Here is a 21662-nt window from a genome sequence, read left to right on the forward strand (position 1 = left end):
ATATCTATGGAAAGAACTTGACGCATCGAATGCAGATCTATGATCTTCGGTCAAATTGGAGATAATATGTGGGAGTTATGGAAGGCCGAAAATCATAAAATTTTCCACCTCCTTTTTGGGGAAAAAGGTGCATCCTTTGGCCACTCTTACACATCTCTTACACACCGACCATTGTTGCACACATGGCATACATCTATTTGTCAAAATGTTAATCACCTCTACAACCTCATGGAAAATAAAGAGTCCCTCCTACATCTCTTAAACACACACACACACAAACACACACACACTATTTGCTAGCGAGAGCAACCAGAAAAATCGAGCAGTAAACCAGGCAAAGAAGAACCAAACTTAGTAGAAGAGGGGCAGCACTACACCAAGCAAGGTAAAGCCACACACACACACACACAATGACACACCAAGCAAGGCTTGAGCAAAGCAGTTTGACAAAAGCAGTAAAATGCACAGGGAATTGGGGCATAGCAAGTTGTTAGAGCCTGCAATCAATAGTCTGGAAAATAATAGGAATTTGATAGTGAAATCTATTTTAAAAAAAACTTTGCCTCTAAAAATCTTGTGTGCAAGGGTGGGTTCACCCCCCTCGACTTTTGATCCCTGCTCATACATATTGGATCATGAGAGATTCAAAGAGAGAGTGTGAAGAGAGAGGATAGAGAGACAGAATGGACTTTGAGCTTGTGTGAGTGAGAAAGATCAGTCTCTTTTTTTATTTCAAGCTTGTGTTTGACAATCTCAACTTCTCAAACCCGCTCACACACAAACATCACGAGTAGAGAGACTGAGCTCAAGACAACAGAGTAAGAGAGAGTGATTGGATGTATGGGCATCTCCATTCTCAGGCATTGATAGAGAGAGAGTGCACACGGATAGTGGCTTCGAGCATTGATGGCCTCGACCTCGGTGCATCTACCGCTATTTGGCTAGCCACTCTCATTCGGCGACCGGAGCCAACATCCACATTGGCAATTAGAGCGGTTTTGACACTGACTCTCATGTTTTGGTATCGGCTTGACATTACTCCCATTATAGGTGGATTTTTGTCATTGGACCCGGTTTCATACGGACGACTTTTCCTCGCAATCCACAATTGTCCTTGCCACACACATGGGTGAGGTACCTCCACCATAGAGGAGTGACACCCGACATTCGCATCAAGAGCATGGATCGCGCTCTACGGAACATTTTTTGGCTATGACACCTTTGGTGGCTATTCGACTAGCGCTTTTTTTCTCAGGGATGAAAATCGGTGCATAGTGGCACCCATACATAGATTGCAGGTTATGTGGGGTTTTGCAGCCGGTTTACACACAAATTCTCTAGATAACCTGGCACAATGCTTTCACAGGTGATTTGGCAATCATTTTGACAGTAGTTTCTCTGCAAACAAATGCGTTGACAGATGCATTTTTGTGTGAGCACACCTAGTGCTATTGAGCTCTTTTGAGAGCAGATATCCCCGCATGGATCACTTTTATTGCATGTTGCAGTTCTTGAAAACTATTTGAGTGCGGTTTACTCATGTGCATTGAGTTGTAGACACTGCCCACTGTACTACGTGTGGAGCCAATTTTTGGCTAGTTTGGCAGTTTTTCTCGACCGTTTTTGAGACTCTGACCAGAAGAGCCCTTTCTGAGACTGTGGCTAGTCCATTTGTGTCTACATTAACCTTTGGAGAGTCAATATCGTGAGATTTTCTTTGAGTTGGGGTGTGCTTGAATGTTGAGACACCTTTGGTGATACAAGTAGCTGGAGTTCCCCACTTTCGGTACCCTCGCCGTAGGATATGTATCTGGGTGGCTTCATATACTTTTGACTCCGAGTTGCCAATCACAATGGTAGTGAAAGTGTCATTTTTTTGATGCCCAATTAGTGCATCTGATGCATTTATGCATATTTTGAGCTGAGTTTTGACTCCTCATACAAAGGTGACTCTGTCGGATTTCCTTCCCACGAGTCGTGACTTTCATTGTTGGCACCTTTGAGCCTATTTTGGTTGAGATTTTACTCGCGATACAAAGGTTACTCTGTCCAAATTCTTGCAGATTCTTGCCATAGTAGTAGACCTCTCAAACCCTCTTGTCAGTGATGGCTTCTTCTTCAGAAAAGGAGGGTATTTCATATGCAAGTCAATGCCAGCAACTTCACCATGTGGAAAGAACACATGAAAGATGTAATGACAAACAAAGGCCTATCATAGCCGTTAAAAGAGAGTGGAGAGGATGATGACTATATGCAAGCTGAGTAGGAGCTTTTGGATGCAAGAGCCATGGCTACGATATGTCTACATCTAGCCGAGTCAGTGTTCTTCACTATCATAGGGAAGACAAGAACCAAGGAACTTTGGGATAGCTTATGTTCAACATGGGAGAGCAAAAGTGCATCCAACAAAGTTTTTCTCATAAAAAAGCTTATGAAGCTCAACATGAAAGAAGGTAGCATATTTTCTAGTCACTTAAATAAGTTCAACTCCTTGTTTAGTTAGTTGACATCTCAGGGATTTATGGAGTTTGAAAACAAACTCAAGTCTATATTCTTGTTATGCTCTCTACCCAATTTATGGGACATCTTTTGCACATCCATTAGCATTTGGCTTTGAATGTCAAGTTAGTGTTCAATGATGTCACAATGTTGCTCATTGAACAAATTGGATGTAAATCTCTTGACATTGCTAGTCATGGAGATGCATATATGGCTGGCAAGTTTTACATGAATGTTGTGTTTCAGGACTCATGGCCCGGGCAGCCCCCCCCCCCCCCCCCCCCCCCCCCTTATATATTATTTTCTTCTCACAATCTCTACCAAACAATTGTGTATGTACTCATCCCCTTCCCCCTTTCTCTCCATCCCTCTCTTGCACTCCGTGTCCTGCATACATCAAGTGGTTCAGAGTCCAAAAGTAGGAAATACCCTTGTTTAATAATAATAGCTTTAAGACATTTTCTACAAACATAACACTGAACTCTGGAAAGGCTTTGAAAGGTCTGGTAGTATTAGCACAGACTATGAGGTAAGCTTTTCTTTGAAATTTTCAAAATATGTGTTCTCTTTTGCAATCCATAAAAATTCAACATTCTTTTTAGTTTTATCATAGAATGGCCATGTTATAAATAAAAATTGTTTTATGAAGTATCTATGGTATGCACACATTCCTGTGAAGCTTCTCAATTCATGTAGATTTGTTGGTATGGGCCATCATTTTATTACCTCTGGCTTTTTAAAGTCCATTCGGATCCACAAGCCCATAGAGTAGATTGGAGCTTTATACCCCACTAGTGTGGATCCTTTTGAACAATCTTGGTCAAAATATTCTTAATAGTTTTGTTACTACTCTCTGCTTGACCATTGCACCTGGGCTAATATGAAGTCGATTTCCTGTGCTTAACTAAGAGCATCTCCATCAGAATTTCCATTGTGTCATTAATGAAATGTGTCCTTTGATCATACATAATTTGAATGGGGCACCCATAACGGTAGATAATGTTTTCAAATAGAAAAATAGAAGTGGACTTGGAAGTATTATCTGTAAGAGCCTTGGTATCTACCCATTTAGTGACATAACAGTAGCCATCAAGATGTACCGGTTCTTCCTTGGAGTGACCTTCTGGAATGGACCCATGAAGTCCATACCCCATTTCATGAATACTCTTAGTGGTTGTACTGGAGTGAGTGGAGTCATATCTGCTGCTATTGGTCTGCCCATTCTTTGAGTATATCACAAGTCTTGCAAAAACTTTGGGCATCCGCTATCAAGGTTTGCCACCATAATCCTGCTTGCAGAATATTCTTATAAGTGATATCAATAGATAATTCTCCTCCAAAATCCCCAACGGGTGCTTCATAGATGATTTGCATCCTCCGTCACATTGGCACACACCTGCGAAGAACACCATCTATGCCCAATCTATAGAGCAATCCTCCTATTATGGTGAACTTAAAACTCTTAATGATCATATCTTTCTTCTGATTCTGAGTCCAATTGTCTGGGAATCCTCCTCTTGAAAGGAACTAATATGCATCATACCATTCACGGTCTGAATTCTCCTCAACTATCACCTAAAACAGCTCTGCATCTGCTGGCTCATCCCTCAAGGAGATTTTAGAGTAGTCTTTAGTACTTCTGGAAAGAAAATCTACACCACAATGAGATTTACCAGGCTTGTGGAACATGCGAAACTCAAACTCCATCAGGAACATCATCCATCTCATTAATCTTCCTTGGATAATAACTTTATTGATAAAAAATAGTAGTGCCTGATGATCCACATAGAAATGAAATAATTTGCCCAATAACTAGTGCCAAAACTTGGTGGCACTAAAAACCATTCCTAGTGCTTCTCTCTTCGTGGTGGTATATCTCTGTTCAACTAGACCGATCTTCGACTGGCAAAATAAACTAGATAATCTGTCCTTTCATCAGGTTGAGCCAGTATTGCCCTCATTGCCATTCAAGACCTCAGAGAAAGGTTTCACAATAAACCAATGCGATGGGCCAATTAGCTTCATCAAGATGATTTAATAAGCTTGCAAACTTTTGTCGCAGTATAGGCATGCAGAGAGCGGCCATTTTACTGTACGACTTGGTAGTTTCTTGTGTCATTTGTTGGAATCTTCACGAATTCATCTACACCTTCTCCCACCATCATACCCACAAACCAAAAGCACCATGATGTCAACCGGATTCCTTGAACCCTATTACGTAAGAATATGGAGAGTAAGCATACACTAACCATGCATTAAGTGCCACAACTTGTTTGACACCAATGCCACACCTTCACTATAAAAAAATGAGCATACATCTGCTCACAAGAACTATCCCCCCTTATAAAACTAACTCGCATAGGTTGTTGTATATTGCCTCCCTCGCCAAACCACCACATGCTCACGTGCATTATGAGCCTCCCAATCCCGCCACATGAGCAACCAGCCCCCCCAAAACATCCACAAGCGTGGAAACTCCGGAGCCCTTTCCTATTAAATCCAAAAATAGCATCTAGTAAAATTCTTCTCTCAAATGTTTTCTCAAAACGAGTATCACATACTAGCATATTTCCACGTATTGAGTGACCCAAGATTACGCCAAGACGACCATAGTTATGGTGAATGTATGCTTCAACAAGCTCTTCCGCAGGTGTGAGTGCTACTGGTTACTTGGAGGGTTGTTAAGGTATCATGTTTCCTCAGACATGATGCAATGATCATCTAGGTCTTCGTGGGGTTCAACCAAAAACTTAGGGTACTTCAAGTTCATGTTATGGCCATGTTGGGCAATGGAGAGGCAAGGTGCAAATATATGGGAGTGGTAGGTGGGGCAAGTAGGCTTGATTGGATGTAATTTTTTGGTGAGTGCTTTTTTGGAATTTGATGCACAGATTCCAAGAAGATTCTCTCTTCCTTCTCAACTTTATTCTCTCTCTCTCTCTCTCTCTCTCTCTCTCTCTCTCTTTCCCTCTCTCAAACATTCATATTTATAAATCTCTCTCTCACTATCATCTCACTCATACATGTGACTTGTCTTCTCAAATGTTGTGATATATGTTGGGCAATAAAATTAACCACCAACGTGATAAGTGTCCTTCTATTTTTTCACACTTGTGAGTACTCATACACATGCACATTTGTATAGAACCATGGAAAATATACCCATAGCAGAGCACACACTCTTTTCAAACATCATGACATCAACCGGACAATGATATATGTACAAAAAGTCTTCGCAACAATTTAATTTCAACGGTTCACCCTGCATAATAATGAAATTCAATTTTGAAGAACATTTAAAGACTACAAAAAAAAACCACAAACTGATATTAAAAAAAGTACAGAACTTAAAACAACAACTACAATAAGATAGATACGGAGAAAAATAAAGTACAATATGTTAACATGGTGTCAAGGCCTTATTTCTCCAACATTAGCAAGGAAACGTGAGATCTATTAGTTGTTGTTGTTGTTGTTGGCTCCGTTGGCTATTCCTTGCACAACAATGTATGCCATCCACACTTCTACCCAAGCGTCCACATGTCATTTGAAGGATGAACACTGAGGTGGGGTGCGAAAACCATGTTCCCCCCAAATCATACTTGCATTGTTGGCTAGTGCAACAACTTGATTGATATCCCCTTTGGTTGAAATGCATTGAAGTCAAGGTTTTTCATGGTGTTGAATATTGAGCTTGTAGCCTCTTTGAGTGCATGGAGAGCGTTCCTGTAGTTGTGTGCACTCCATGTTGTGCATACAGCATTCATAGCATACACACTATTGAGAATATAATTGGCATGCAAATTGTTGATGGGGTCAGCACGGGGAGGGGGTTGAACACACTGATCACATTGTTCGCGATTTCCCCTAGGCATGGTAAATATGTGAACGAGAGAAAACTAAAGGAATAACTTTAGAAAATAGATATGTGTCTTGCACATGAATGAATGAATGAAACTAGTGCTTTTTTGGCTATTTATAAAAAACCCCAAGCATCTTTACTTCAAAGTTCATTCGCATCATGTCCTCTCTAATATTTTCACTTAGAATATTACGAAGAAAAAAAGCACTAAAAGTTTAGCCATTATCGATTGACTTGGCTACAAAAAAATGACATAGTGGCAAACACATAGCAGATTATGCAAAAAATAAAACATAGTATGACCAGCTAGTAAGTTCAAGTGTGCCACTACATAGAGAATAAGTTAATATAGAGTAATCAATACAAGTCGAGATTTAGGTTCCCATTGACCACAAATTCTATGGGGGTTGTGCTACTGGGGCATGGGTAGGTGGGGGGCCCATGGATAGTGTGGGAAATAGTGGTCGATAGAGCCATTGACCATAGCCTGGCCAACCTGGAATTATGGTTGAAGGTCTACTTGGAGGAGGAGTTGATGGCACAACCGACTCTTAGCGATGTCATAAAGGAGACGGGGGTGGCTGTGACTATGCTCTACGTGATACCTTTTCCAAATGAAGAGTCAATCTTAGACCAATAGGAAGCCGCTACTATGGTTGAATACGTGCCAAAAATTATCTATTGTCCCAATCAATGATGATGCAATTTTGTTGTATACGCCGCACTCCATTGCCAAGCCACCACAACCTACAAGACTATCTAAAGTTGTATCCCCAACCTTTGAACAAGGACTCGCGTCACCCTAGTTTCAAATGGAACATTATATTAACAATTGATAATATGAGGTGCACCAATAGAAGTGTGAATAAACTTACTTATTGTTCATCATGCCGAGTACCCATAGAAATTATGCCATCTCCGTAAGGTTGCACTTCACAATTGTGCACTCAACCTTTGGTGTAGAGAATTCATCCAACCGCTCCCGCAATGCCCAATCGTTCCACGCATGGAGCCAGTGGTTGTTTTCCCATACAATGAACATTTTCTCTTCCATGTGAGAGAGCTCGAGATTGTCTCTTATTTGGTCATCAAATGTGTCTGACATCACTAACTCTCTCTCTCCTAAAGTTCCATGCCTATCGAATGGTATAGGATTTTCTCTGAAAAAAGCTTCGGACAAAATGAAGCGAGCCATCGTGGCCTGGTAGTCTCTTTTGGCTATAGAGTTCATTAGCTGTGTCACACAATCATCATTCATTCTAATGGCAGGGTTGGTCAAAAGATGACAAAGGGGGATGCCAGGCAACAAGTGATTGTAGGGCACAAGATATGCATCAATATAGCCCGATGAAATGTGGCTATCAACCTGAAATCCAAAGAAATCGGCAAGAGGATCATTATCTGTGTTTTTTGCAAGGATGGTCAGTGACGTTGTGACGTGTTTTGGCGAAATGATGCGGACCACCCCAAAGTCTTTTAGAGATGTTTTTTTGGTTCTCTCATACCTCTTGGATGTTAATAAAGCATGTTTCTACAAAGTTTACAAAGGTCGTGTGTGCCAACTGTCTCTACGCATGCGTGCCAGTCGTGCGGGGTACATAGTTCTGCTGTTTTTGTACATAGAAGTGTCGAGACTTAAAAGTGTGAGTAAGTGCTTTAAAAATATGAAGAAAAACTGAACTTTTATCAGCTTGGGGTCGTGAGTGAGTGGGAGTTTTCAGCTGTGAAGAAGAAAGCCTCTCTTGCTGCAGTCTGCGGTGGTGTGTGGGGGTTGTGTAGTGGAGGTGCCCGTGTGTGTGTGCGAGGGCCTGGAGCCTTGATTGGAGAGTGTGTCTATCATCAAGAAGGCCATGAACATGGGTGGTGACCTCTGCACTTTCACCCCTCTTCTCTCTTTTTGGTGATGGAAGTTGCGTGAAGCGAAGCTTTCTTGTACGCGTGTGTCTGCTACTCAGGTTTGGCAGTGAAAGCCCCTTTTTATTGTTGTGAATGGGAGGTTCTTTCCCCATGTTTTCCATGTTTTTTTCTGATTTTTTTTGTCTGAGCATCATGAGTTTTTGTACAACTAATGATTGGCATGGTTTTTGATGGGTTTGTGTGCATGGTTCGGAGCGATTTTGGAGCCCCTTCCTACATATGCACCGGCTGCTCAGATGGTGTGAGGGTATGGTGTTTATGAACAAAAGTGCATAGATTTTCCTTGGTTTTTTTTTTCCAAAATTTAGTGCCTTTTTTGCTTCCTTGACTGCAATTGATCATAGCTAGGGCTATGACAGTATAGAGGAAAGCTAGTCGAGTGTAGGCGGGGTTTTTTGCATGCAAGGGTGAGTGTGTTTGAGAGGGGAGATCGGATCCTATCCTCTTGTGAGAGCTACTTTAATTTTCCTCATATATCTTGTGAGTATGGAGGTGTTATAGAGGCCACCCCCAAATCCTTCACATGTTTTGGTGCCCCCTTTCTGAGGATCTATTTTGGCTCTCTGGTTGAGACTTTCCCTGGAGTCAAGCTCAACCTTCTATTTGTAAGTTGTTTTCATGAGTTCTCCAAGTTTTACAGGTGAGGATGATAAGGACCCGAGAAGGTTCTTGAGACAGGTACAATTGCAATGTTTACTGACAGGGAATGATTGTGAAGTAGAATGGTTGCATATGTTTCCTCTCTTGCTTGAGGGTGATGCTTATGTCTGGTCTAAGAGATTGAATGATGCAAATAAGAGTTGTTGGTCACTCTTGGAAGCATTATTTCTTCAAAGATGTGTAGTGATGCCAACTCCAAATGAAGCCTGGTCAAGGGTGAAGAGCTTATCTATGCGCGAAGATGAGTTTGTTTCTTGCTTTTGGAAGAGGTTCAATGATGTATGGATGCAATGGGAAAAGTGTGTGAAGTATGCTAATGTGATGTCAGTGAAAGAGTTACATGGTACACACATGCAATTTGAGAGGTTGAAAATGGTGATAAGAAAGTTGAAACCTACCTTGCGTTCACAAGTGGAATTGAAGAATCCAAAAAGCATGAAAGAAGCACTACAAGTTGCCTACAACAAAGAGAGGAAGATAAGGCTTATGGTAGGTTTGGATGCGCCACCGAAGATAGAGGATCTGCACTTGGTTGATTTACTGTATAAGGTTGTTCAAAATGGTCATGAACTTGAGAAGCCACTTTCTATTGATGAGGAGGAAACAAAGCATGCAAATGTAGCAGCATGTGATCACGTGGAAGAAAATGACATACATGTGGTGAATGCTTATGATGTAGACATAAACAATTCTATGGATTCTTCTCTTGATGTTGGAGATGTTGATTTTTTTGCTTTGAAAAATGGTTTGAATCCCATGGTTAAGAGTGATGTTGATGTGGATGGAGCTTATGTGTCTACAAATGGCTTATTTGATGAAAATTCTTTGGTATGCGAAGTTGTGGGAGCATCTACAATGGAAGATGTATGTGATGTGGGTTGTATAGACTCTCCTCTTGAGTATGAGGATGCTGATGTGGTTGAGTTTCATGGTCTACAAGAATCTCATGCTACTCTTGTGGTTGATGATGAAAACTATGCCTCTACTCCTAGGTTGTTTGATGAGTTGCCTATGGCTGCCAATGATGATGTAAATGCTCTTGGTGATTTGGATTATCACTTGGATGTTAATGAGGTCAATATGGATTCATTTAGTTTCACCATAGAACCCATTGATTAGGATGAGGTGACTGATATCCAAGACTTTGTTTCCACGTGTGGCATGTTTGATGATATGCATATGGTTGCCGATCATGTGGACGGTTGTGTTGCACAAGGTTCTATGGAGTCCCGTGTTGAGCTTAAGCGTAATGACTTGGATGATTTGATTGTTGATTTTCAGCCTAAATTTTTGCATGATGATGTGGTCCTTGATGATGGCATACCTGTTAGTGGCTTGCTTGGGGAGCTACTTGTTGTTGGAAGCTCTAATATCAACCACAAGAGAATATTAGAGGAAGTTTTGAGGCTAATGAAAGAGGGTCTTTGCTTTGGAAATCTTGATGATATGGATGGTCATATGCTTTGTGCTAGTGCCTTTGATATGCTTGCCAAGCTGGATGATGGCATGCCTTATGGTCTTAATTGTGATAGGCAAGAGAAAGTGTTCTTTTGTGGTTTGGCATGCAAGGATACTTTGAATGTCTTGACTAGACAAATTATGCTTCCGAATGTAGATGCTTTGATGGATATATTTGAAATCAGTGATTTGTATGAGTTGAAGCATGAAATTTTTAGCTTGGATTCAATGCAAAATTATGTGTATGATAGAGGGAAAAGACAAATGTCTCGTGTCAATAGCATATGGGATTTTGCTTCGTTGGGAGAAGCGCCTACTATGTTATGCATATGGTTATTGGATGCAACATGGAGGTGGATGGTAAGAGAATCTATGTTATTTTTAGCTCTCATCTTATATTTTGGTTCTTTTGTGGCATGAAAAATAGGAGAATGTTTACAATGATGCAAAAGTATGCACATGAAACACTTGAAAGTGTTCCATGCTTGTTGGGGGGGCAATATGTGACGTGTTTTAGCGAAATGATGCGGACCACCCCAAAGTATTTGAGAGATGTTTTTTGGTTCTCTCATACCTCTTGGATGTTAATAAAGCATGTTTGTAGAAAGTGTACAAAGGTGGTGTGTGCCAACTGTCTCTACGCATGCCTGCCAGTTGTGCGGGGTACATAGTTTTGCTGTTTTTGTACATAGAAGTGTCGAGACTTAAAAGTGTGAGTAAGTGCTTTAAAAATATGAAGAAAAACTGAACTTTTATCAGCTTGGGGTCGTGAGTGAGTGGGAGTTTTCAGCTGTGAAGAAGAAAGCCTCTCTTGCGTGTAGTCTGCGGTGGTGTGTGGGGGTTGTGTAGTGGAGGTCCCCGTGTGTGTGTGCGAGGGCTTGGACCCTTGATTGGAGAGTGTGTCTCTCATCAAGAAGGCCATGAACATGGGTGATTACCTCTGCACTTTCACCCCTCTTCTCTCTTTTTGGTGATGGAAGCTGCGTGAAGCGAAGCTTTCTTGTACGCGTGTGCCTGCTACTCAGGTTTGGTAGTGAAAGCCCCTTGTTATTGTTGTGAATGGGAGGTTCTTTCCCCATGTTTTCCATGGTTTTTTCTGATTTTTTTGGCTGAGCATCATGAGTTTTTGTACAACTAATGATTGGCATGGTTTTTGATGGGTTTGTGTGCATGGTTCAGAGCGATTTTGGAGCCTCTTCCTACATATGCAAGGGCCGCTGAGATGGTGTGAGGGTATGGTGTTTATGAACAAAAGTGCAGAGATTTTCCTTGGTTTTTTTTTCTCAAAATTTAGGGCCTTTTTTGCTTCCTTGACTGCAATTGATCATAGCTAGGGCTATGACAGTATAGAGGGAAGCTAGTCGAGTGTAGGAGGTTTTTTGCATGCAAGGGTGAGTGTGTTTGAGAGTGGAGATCGGATCCTATCCTCTTATGAGAGCTACTTTACTTTTCCTCATATATCTTGTGAGTATGATGGTGTTATAGAGGCCACCCCCAAATCCTTCACAACCTGACTGCACCTGTCAAAGTAAGTACTTGCATCGTCGTCAAAACGAGCGCTCTAACCACAAAACCGTTCTCTTGAGTAGTGTGCAGAGGAATTTCTTCTTCGGTGATTTGAATCATCATTTTTTCTTGGCGGTCCATGTCTTTGGACTGTTTTATGGATAAAATTGGCATTTTGTTTATTAATTGGGGTGCTTGTGGATACCAAAGAAATGATGAAAGGTGAAAGTAAGAGAAGAGATTTGAAGGTGTAGGAAGAAGGTTTAAGAGAAATGAAATAAGAGAGAGGGAGGAGCAGGTTTGAAAAGGTGTGGTGCAATGAAAAAAATTATATTTTCTTTTCAAAGAGATAGAGATTGCTAACACTTAAGAAAGAGTAGAAGTGTGGATTAAAAAACATAAAGAAGATAGAGTAATCTTTTATAGGCAAGAAAAAGGGGGGGGAGGGGGGGTCAAGGATGGGGGGGAATTTTTTTGCGAGCTTCGTGTATTGTACTTTACAATTAGTATTTTTTTTTGTAGTTTTGCACACATCTATAGGATAAAAGTAAACAAATATGAATTTAAAACTAAATTTCCAAGTACAAATAACCAAAAAAATTGCTAAAGTTTCCTTCATTTTCGCTTCAAAATTTTCAAAAAGTGCCTCTGCAAGAGATTAAGGACGTTCAAAAACTGAAAATACTAACAAAAAACCCTTCAAATATGTTTATACTACTTTTCCGTTCCTTTGCAATGTAACATTGCCTAAATGAGCTTGTCAAAAGACAAAACTTGCAAACAAACTATAGGCCAAAAGTAAACAATATGAATTTAAACCAGATTTCCAAGTACAAATAAACAAAAACATTTTCAAGGTTTTCTTTCATTTTAGCTTAAAAATTCCAAAAAACACCTCTCCACCTTTATCACAAAGGCCTATAGGATCAAGGACGTTCAAAACAATGAAAAGAATAACAAAAAACCCTTCAAATAAAACCTTTGTTAGGTATCACCTAGAGAAAAAGTATGCTCTTTAAAAAGGAATTGAAAGTATGATAGGTAGTCTCACAAGGTGGTGTTAAATCTTTCTCAAACCAACATAGAGACATGCCAAACATAGTAACATCAATTATGTAGCCACACATCGTTACCACCCCAAAAAATGTAACAAAGAAGTACATAATCCGTAGATCATAGTAGTAACAAAATCAAATGTATGGATCTTCTCACAAGAATCTCCTCCCTCTTACCTTGGCACGGGTCCCCACACTGCTCATAGAGTACATCATCTATATTTGAACAAATACAATGTCTCAAGTCTTTTGTGCTCTCCTTACCCAAACCACCACACCCTAGAAACACATCCAAGACATAACTGCAACGCTCTGTGAATGTTGTGAGCAACTACCTGACCATGTCAGCAACATAGAAATAAACACCATTACTCTTGCAAGTGGCAGAAAAAATGTGCCAAACTTACTTAAGACAAGGACCATTCAAATCAACATCATACAAGATAAGTGACTTACCAAAAAATACACTACTTCTCTCTACACTACTTCTAACAATTTCACCATCAACTTTTGTGGGGAAAACACAATCATCTAATACGTAGCTACGGTATGTTGGAAACAAACTCTCCCAAATCTTCTCTCCACTCTCTCTATTGTAGCTTCGCACAACTTGACTGACACGATGCCAAAGACACATTGTAAGATCAAGCACATATTTGAATACACAATTTGTAAATATGATATAATCAGATTAAGAAGCTTACCATAGAATAAATGAAAACAATATTCACTACAGCATTAGGGACCTTACCGCCTCTTTAGTGGCGGGATGTCGATATGCATTGGAGTCACACGTAAGCATCCAAGTACGATGAAGCACAAGCCCCACTCTCGATGCATCTACAAGGAACTCCACTATGTCCTCAGCTAAGCACATGGTGACCAAGAAGACCTCGTTTTTTCCCAAATACTTGCAAACAATATCCATGCAACCCCTTATCGAACCTGACGAGAATGTATTCCACTTGGAAATAGTCATGCCCTCTAAAAAATCAAAATGTCAATAGGACAAGATACTTTCTTGCTACCCTTTCAAATAACAAAATTTTACTTACTCCAAGGGATAGGACCAAGGGCGTCCACTAATAATCCCGTAGGAAAATCTGCAATTATCAATCAAGCTACCTCTCGATATGGCACTCCATCTTTGATATAAAGATGCATCTTTTGAGTGGCAAACAACTTATTGATGCTATTTAAAAAACATTTCATAGTCATATGCTGAAAAACATACTAAATTTTATGTTTCATGTACATTGCATTTACCTAATTAGAGAAAATCTATCAATTTGGGTCACATCAACAAGTAAAGCATCAACAAAAGTCTGGTGCTGAAATTCTGCAACCATTATTTACAATGGTAACTTTCAAAAAATCTTTACATGCAAGGAACTTTAAATTCAAACTCATTTGAGACAACTTAGTAACAGAACATGTCATACGTTGTCTCTCCCAACTCTCTCGACCTAGAGAGGACTCTGCAACAAAGGAGGTAGTAGGCGCTAAAGAGATCTCTATCAAATTTATCCGCTTTGAATCACTAGAGGTGCTAGGAGGTTCCATAAGCCCTTTACCTTTCTTGTCTTGAATGCCAATAAAAGGGGTAGAAGTAGCTCCAGTGGTTGTTTGAGTAACCCCACATTGGAGTGTGTACATTGGGTAGCTTTTGTGGCATTCTTACTAGCTTCAATGTCCACACTTCCTTTGCTTGCTTGATGCTCCATAGAAGAGGGTGTAGCAAGTGTATCCAGTTCTTTACTACTATGGGTCTCTTGCTTGAATCCAACAAGCATCATTGTTTCTATCATCATATGCATGGCTTCAAAATGCTTTAATACATTCATGAATTAATCTTTCACATGGTTTTAAGAACTTACTCTCATGAAGATCCTACTCTTGCTTTGGGATTACACCAATTCAGTAATCTAGCCACCAAGGACATAATCGTGCTTCCCTTGGTGTCAAATCTTTCTCAAGCAATGAGGGAGAATACATAGTACTCTCATCAATCATCGACATCAACCAACTCTCTTGTCAATTCTGAAATATCACCCAATCTTGCCTCTTCAACACATTGCAAAATCCACCTACAACAATTATCAAAGAACAAACGAAACTAGAAGTATTGACAGAAGAAAAGTAGGAAGTAGCCACAAATCTTTCAGTAGAGTCTCCTTTGTTTTAGAGATCATTTTTCAAATAATAACCATTAAATCCACCCTATCTTAGGGTTCCACGTGAAATTTAAGGCAAAGAAATATTAAAGAAAATCAAGCCATCAATTCTTTATATATTCTACTTTATTTTGATAACTTCATAACACAAAACAAATAAATCATCCTCTTTAAGCTTCTACAAGGAGCTGAATTAAGATACAAATGAAGTACTTCTCATGCATGCATATCACAATACAATAATCACCATCAATAGAGAAGTCATCTTAGAGTAAATTTACACACTAGTCGTTTCATTGAAAACACAAGCTCGGGCATCTTCTCTGCAACATCCCAAGACTTCACCCCATCTATAAGATATGCAAAAGCTTGCATATAATTACCTCACAACTACTGTACATGTAAACATATTCATAAATTCTAACTTATATTTCACTTTATGTATATATACACAAGATGATTCTTCAAGCTTATCTTTAAGAATTCATCAAATGAATCCAGTAACTGTGGCCTTTCAAATTGTATCTTTTGGATTAAAAGAGAGGCCTCAGAGTGCATATGAGCCCAATGCATCTCTTTTTTCATGTAAGTTTGAAATGCCTTATAATCTTGAAATTGAGGACATAGGGGGTCTTTGGACTTTGTCAGAGTCATGAATTGCAACAATATTTTCTTCCTACAATGCATACAAACTTAAACTTAAAGAAAACATTGGACAAGATCAAATATAAACAAATAAATGCATCCAAAATACCTCTCACGGAAGATTTTGGAACTTGTAATGCAGTACAACTTGTTTCTTGTAACTTTACACATGCTTGTATCTTCCCACTTTATGCTTATCAACACTTTGAATAAATCCTCTCCATTATGGGGATTTGTAATGCATAGATACCTTTAGCCTTTCTCTTTGAGCCGCTCCTCCTCTGCTCTAGTAGCTTTATCTAAACGTTTCTTTTTCTCGAGATCATCTAAATCAAATGCTTCAATCTTTTTCATTTCTTTAGAGAGGAATTCTTGAAATTATCTTTAGAGAGGTATTTAACACTCACATGGTATTTAGTAACGGGCAGGGATTTTAATTACGCGATGACGCATTTTGTTAAATGTTAATTATTGTTGTTATTATCACTATTTTTTTCATGTTAATAACATATCTAATGTCATGACCTACAAAAACCGGTAGAAAACGTAGAACTGGAGGGGCAACCAACAATCCCGGCGGGCCCGGTGGACACAGCAGGAATCCCGCCGGCCCCGTCATGTACCCCCTCCATATTTGGCGGCTCTATATAATCCTGTAGTAGACATCACATCACATCACCGCTTCCTCTAAATTTGGTCATCCTTTAAAATTTAGAAGAAAAACTAAAGGTAAAAAAATGAATAGTCTTTAAAAAAAATTAAAACTTTTGTAACTCTGATCATGGATCATTAGTTCTTTTTTGGACTGAACTGATTCTTGAAAGGAGGTAGAAAGGTGAAACTTTGGGTTGGTATCTCTACATTTGGGATGGACTAATCTCATGTTTGGTTCACCGTTATATTTACTAAATTGATTGCTATATTGATTAGAACTTCTATCATGGGTCATTAGTTCTTTTTTGGACTGAACTAATTCTTGAAAAGAGATAAAAAGGTGAATCTTTGGGTCGATATCTCTACTTTTGGGATGGATTGATCACATGTTTGATTCAGCGTTGTGTTTGCTTGCTATTCCGATTAGAGCTCCAATCATGGGTCATTAGTTCGTTTTTGGACTGTACTGATTCATGAAAGGAGGTAGAAAGGTGAATCTTTGGGTTGATATATCTACTTTTGGGATGGACTGATCACATGTTTGATTCACCGCCACTGTATAAATGCTTGCTATTCCGATTAGAGCTCCAATCATGGGTCATTAGTTCTTTCTTGGACTGGACTGATTCATGAAAGGAGGTAGGAAGGTGAATCTTTGGGTCGATATCTCTACTTTTGGGATGGTCTGATCACATGTTTGATTCACCGCTATATTTGTTTGCTATTTCAATTAGAGCTCCAATCATGGGTCATTAGTTCTTTTTTGGACTGGACTGATTCATGAAAGGGGTGGGAAGGTGAATCTTTGGGTCGATTATCTCTACTTTTGGGATGAACTGATCACATATTTGATTCACCGTTGTATTTGCTTGCTCATGTTTGAATAGATTGAGGTTTATTCCCTTCAGGCTTCACTACTATGCTTGTGTGTGATATTGATTATAACACTAATGTTTGGTTTGAATAATACTTGAAAGAAGAGATAGCATACTAAGCTATGTTTATTGGTATTTCAGGCATCCAATAAGTATGTCTTCCACCGGGAATGTGAGCGGTGATGTTGGTGTCTCAAGCCTGGCTTCCTTGAGGAGACCTCCTACCTCGATGCCAGGTCCTGCTTCGTAGGGCACCACTTCGCAGGGCAAGCGAAAGGCAGGTGGAAAAAGTCCACGACCCGAGTGGAATTTTGCCACAAATTTAAATAAGTATCAAGATTGGAAATGTAACTTTTGTGGCGAAGAGAAATCTGGAGGAGCACCAAGAATAATTGATCATTTGCTAGGTGGCAATACCAGAATCCAAGGAGGAAAGTGCAAGGGCTTAGGTGCAGAAGAAGCAGCTATGCGCTTAAAAGCTTTAATTGGTAAGCTAATTTCCACGAGAAAAAGATCAAAACTCTCTACTTTCGACCATCACACCCCGGTATCGATAAGATCAAACCAGTATGAGGAATCATTGGGTGTAACGCCCACCAATGGAAGCACTCAAAGCAGGGAACCAACTTCTCATATCGATGGAACTACACCTCCAAACCATAGATCTCCTGACTTTCAGGTAGGATCGTCAAAAAGTAGACAGGTTAGCTTACAGACGATCTTCAAAACGCTTGCCTTAGAAGAAGCACAACTTGCAACCGTCGGCTATTGGCAAGAGTGCAAGCTGAGAACTATAAAGAGGAGATGCCGCGCTGGACTTATGATGTAACCAATGATGAGGTGGACGAACACAGTGAGCTGCAAGGGGAATCTCATGAAGTAGAAACTACATGTAATTTAGAAGAGATTGAAGAGAATTTGGAAATTGAACCAAATTTGATCCATCGCAGCAAGCGACGGTGGTTTAATTAATAGATTATCGAATCCATTGAGTGACTTCTGGTTAAGTTCAGAAATTGTTTATCTTATAAGTTTTTTTTTATATTTAGTTTAAAGTTTAGACATTTACTTAATAATAAACGAAGCCCTTAAAAACCTTTACAAGGCCACAAATCACTATTAAAGCTTCATAATATACAAAGCCCTAACAAACCGTTGCATTATCACATATCATAATTGAAGTTGAAGTGAAGACAATTCACAATTCCCTTATAAATTCTCGCAAGGCAACGAGTAAATGTTTTCAAATGTTACAAAAACTATCAAAGTGAGTGAAATATTTGTGAGAATATCTTCATTCTCTTGTTCACGCTGACCTTTAAGCTTATTATAGTCTTCAGACATTTTGAACATTGCATATAGCTTTTTGGATATCTCATACTCACATATAGCACAATGAAAGTTATTCATCATGCTTTGCATCAAGCATGATATATGATACATATGTCCGCATGGCAAGCTGAAGTGACCACACCACTCATGAAAGAATGATCTACATATGGGGCAAGGACCACCGTGCTCACCAGAAGCGGGAGGGGCCTCAAAAGATGTTGGGTGCTCAATCAATGTGGTAGCATTTTGTTTTTTTATAGTCACCTCTAACTCTTTTACGTGGCGAGATAGCACCTCCACCTCCCTTTGCAAGTCTCTATTTAGGGTTTCTTCTGCATGAGAGACTTGTGTAGCTTGTGATGCTTGCCTGAGTTGAGTTTGAAGCTCCTCTTTAACTTGGTGCACTTCCATTGATGCACCTTCTAGTGCCAATGACATCTCTTGCCGTGTGACGATGATTGTAGTACTGCGAATGTCCTCAACCGTCATGTGAGGTTTCCTTGAGCTAAAGTCCACTGCTTCACCCAAGACATAATGCATGTATAACATCTTGGAAAACCACAATGGACAATCCATATGATGCATAGGATGACCCATAACATCAAGATATATGTTCTCTCCATTGTCTCGTATGTCTGCATTAATGCATTGTGATAGCTTGAGTTGGCCTTTCTTGATGTTGTCATCTGCAATGCTTGGCCATATGGATTTGACCATTTCTCGGTCAAACCTAGTGTTCACCTTTTTCCATTGTGTACCCACTGGGTTGGCCCATTGGGAGCAACGAGCTGCAATTCGAGCGGTGTCGTCCACTCCACCGCCTTGACACATGGACCTGAGACGCTCAAAAGCGCGCTTAGCCCTTTGATTATCATTATCCATATCCTGATTAAACACTATACTTCAGTTACGGCATACAAACTTAATGATAATCAATTTCTATAAGAGTAACCACCATTTTACGACAATCAATTGCTATAATTTTAACCACCATTTTACGACAATGAATTGATATTAGAATAACCACCATCTTACGACAATCAATTGATATAAGAGTAACCACCATTTTTTAAATCAATGAATGACAATCAGTGACTCCACGTGGCTTATTGCTTGAAACTTAAGAGTAAAAACAAAACTCATAAAAAATTTGTTGTCTATTGAGATATAACAAAGTGTTTTTATTACTCATACATCATCCATGGCGCATAAAACCCAATTCTTAAAAGTGCTTTTATAAGTCAAAAGTCCCAGAAAACCCTCCTTCATAAAGTACATCATATATCCATAAGAAAAAGGCTACACTCATTTCAGAGGGAGGGCTTCAAATATTTCTAATTCTTCGTCCAAAAGTGCCAAGGTCTTTCTGTTTGTGGATTTCTTCCTCACCCAACCTTCCACAACAATCCTAGATATGGCTTGTACCTCCACTTAAACCTTATGTTTGAACCAATCTGTGTTGTAGTAGTCAGAAAACTCTCCACAAAACTTACAAAATTGCCATATCACCCATCCTATGGCGTACACATCTGGTGGCCTTTGTCCATGGGCATAAATTCTTGCCATCTAGTAACTCAAGAGCTCGCCAAGGATGAAGCTTTTGCCCGTTTTCATCGGTATTGTTGGTCTTCTGTGTCTCTAAGCCAACACGCAGATCCAATCCCCAATCAATTATTCCAATACGGGGAGTGATATCCTTGTAAAGTCCAACATGATGTTCCATGGATGGAGATCATTGTGGATCACTCCCTCGTCATGTGCGAATCGCAATGCCTTCACCAAGGCATGGATCAACGAGGGAGCATGATTGCACAGGCTCTTGATACGTGTTTTCTTGTCTTCAGGGATCTTTCCTTTCCCCTCTTGATGCGCTACAAGCGTCATGAAAGAGCCATGTGGAAGGGGCACTGTCTCCATAAGCTCACCTAAAGTTCCCCCATTGAAGAAGGGAATATCAGAAACCATGGCAACGTTACAGAGTGGGCAATACTCCTCACAATCGTTCTATGGTTGAGATCTACCGCGCTTTCTGATGCAAAGATTTTCCATTGATACTTGGCATGTCCTTTGAACTCCTTTGCACAATAAGTATTCGTTGCAAGAAGGAAACTGATCCCTTTGATTTGAACTTTCCACCCTGTGCCATAAGCCCCTGACCCAAGTTTCTTGATCTTCTTAATGGACTTATTTGGAATGCCCAGAGTCATACTACATTCAGAATTGTATATACTGCTCTCCACGTGACTGGCACAAGCAGTAGAACCAGATGTTCCCTCAATGGCAGCCTCCTCAATAAACGGTTCTCCAACTTGGTTGCTCCCCATAACTCTGGTGATAGCCATTCACATTTTCTTGCTTAGGCCAAACTGTGTGTCTATGTGGGATGCTCGCCTTGACCTCTCCTTTTCAGCTCTCCATCTCGTGTTCCAATGCTCTAGCTTACCCTTGTCTACTTCTTGAGGGCATTCCTCTTTCAAATCAGAGGCCACCTTGGGAAAATTGCCCACCCAACTGCTCAGTAATGAGATTATTGATTCGGTTGTTTTGTCTGGATATAACAACAACATTTTGCGGGCAATCTCACTGTATAATGATTGCAATCTAGACTCATCTGCAACAATCTACGCTATATCGTCGGGATCTAGTGCACTGACGATTGTAATCAACAATTGTATAATTTTCTTTTTGAACTCTATCATTGAAGTAGCAGAAGGATCCATTTTTCCTGCAATGGTATTATTGCAAACAACACATTGTGAAATATAACTATGTGCCACTGCATTTGGATCTTTTCTACGTGAAAGAAAAAGTGCAGTATAGACCATAGATCTCGTACGCTTTTGCAGTGACACACCTAATCGCAATTGCAACCATGTGCCAATGCCTCACCGTACAACAACTTACAAACAGGAGTTCCTGTCATTCTAGCAGCAACACACCTAGTCGCAATTGCAACCATGTGCCGAAGCATGAATGACTGGGAGCAACATAAAACATAGTCACCCTTTGCTTTTGCAATGACACA

At 39.9% G+C, this 21662-nt stretch overlaps 1 pseudogene; it reads right to left on the reverse strand.

The window, feature by feature from the left end:
• Positions 1-12767: 12767 nt before the first annotated feature.
• LOC147450709 (uncharacterized) lies at positions 12768-15449 on the reverse strand (annotated as a pseudogene).
• Positions 15450-21662: the final 6213 nt, after the last annotated feature.

The sequence above is a fragment of the Adiantum capillus-veneris genome, chromosome 9 (assembly GCF_014529385.1).
Source record: "Adiantum capillus-veneris isolate H3 chromosome 9, ASM1452938v2, whole genome shotgun sequence".
Lineage (NCBI taxonomy): Eukaryota > Viridiplantae > Streptophyta > Polypodiopsida > Polypodiales > Pteridaceae > Adiantum > Adiantum capillus-veneris.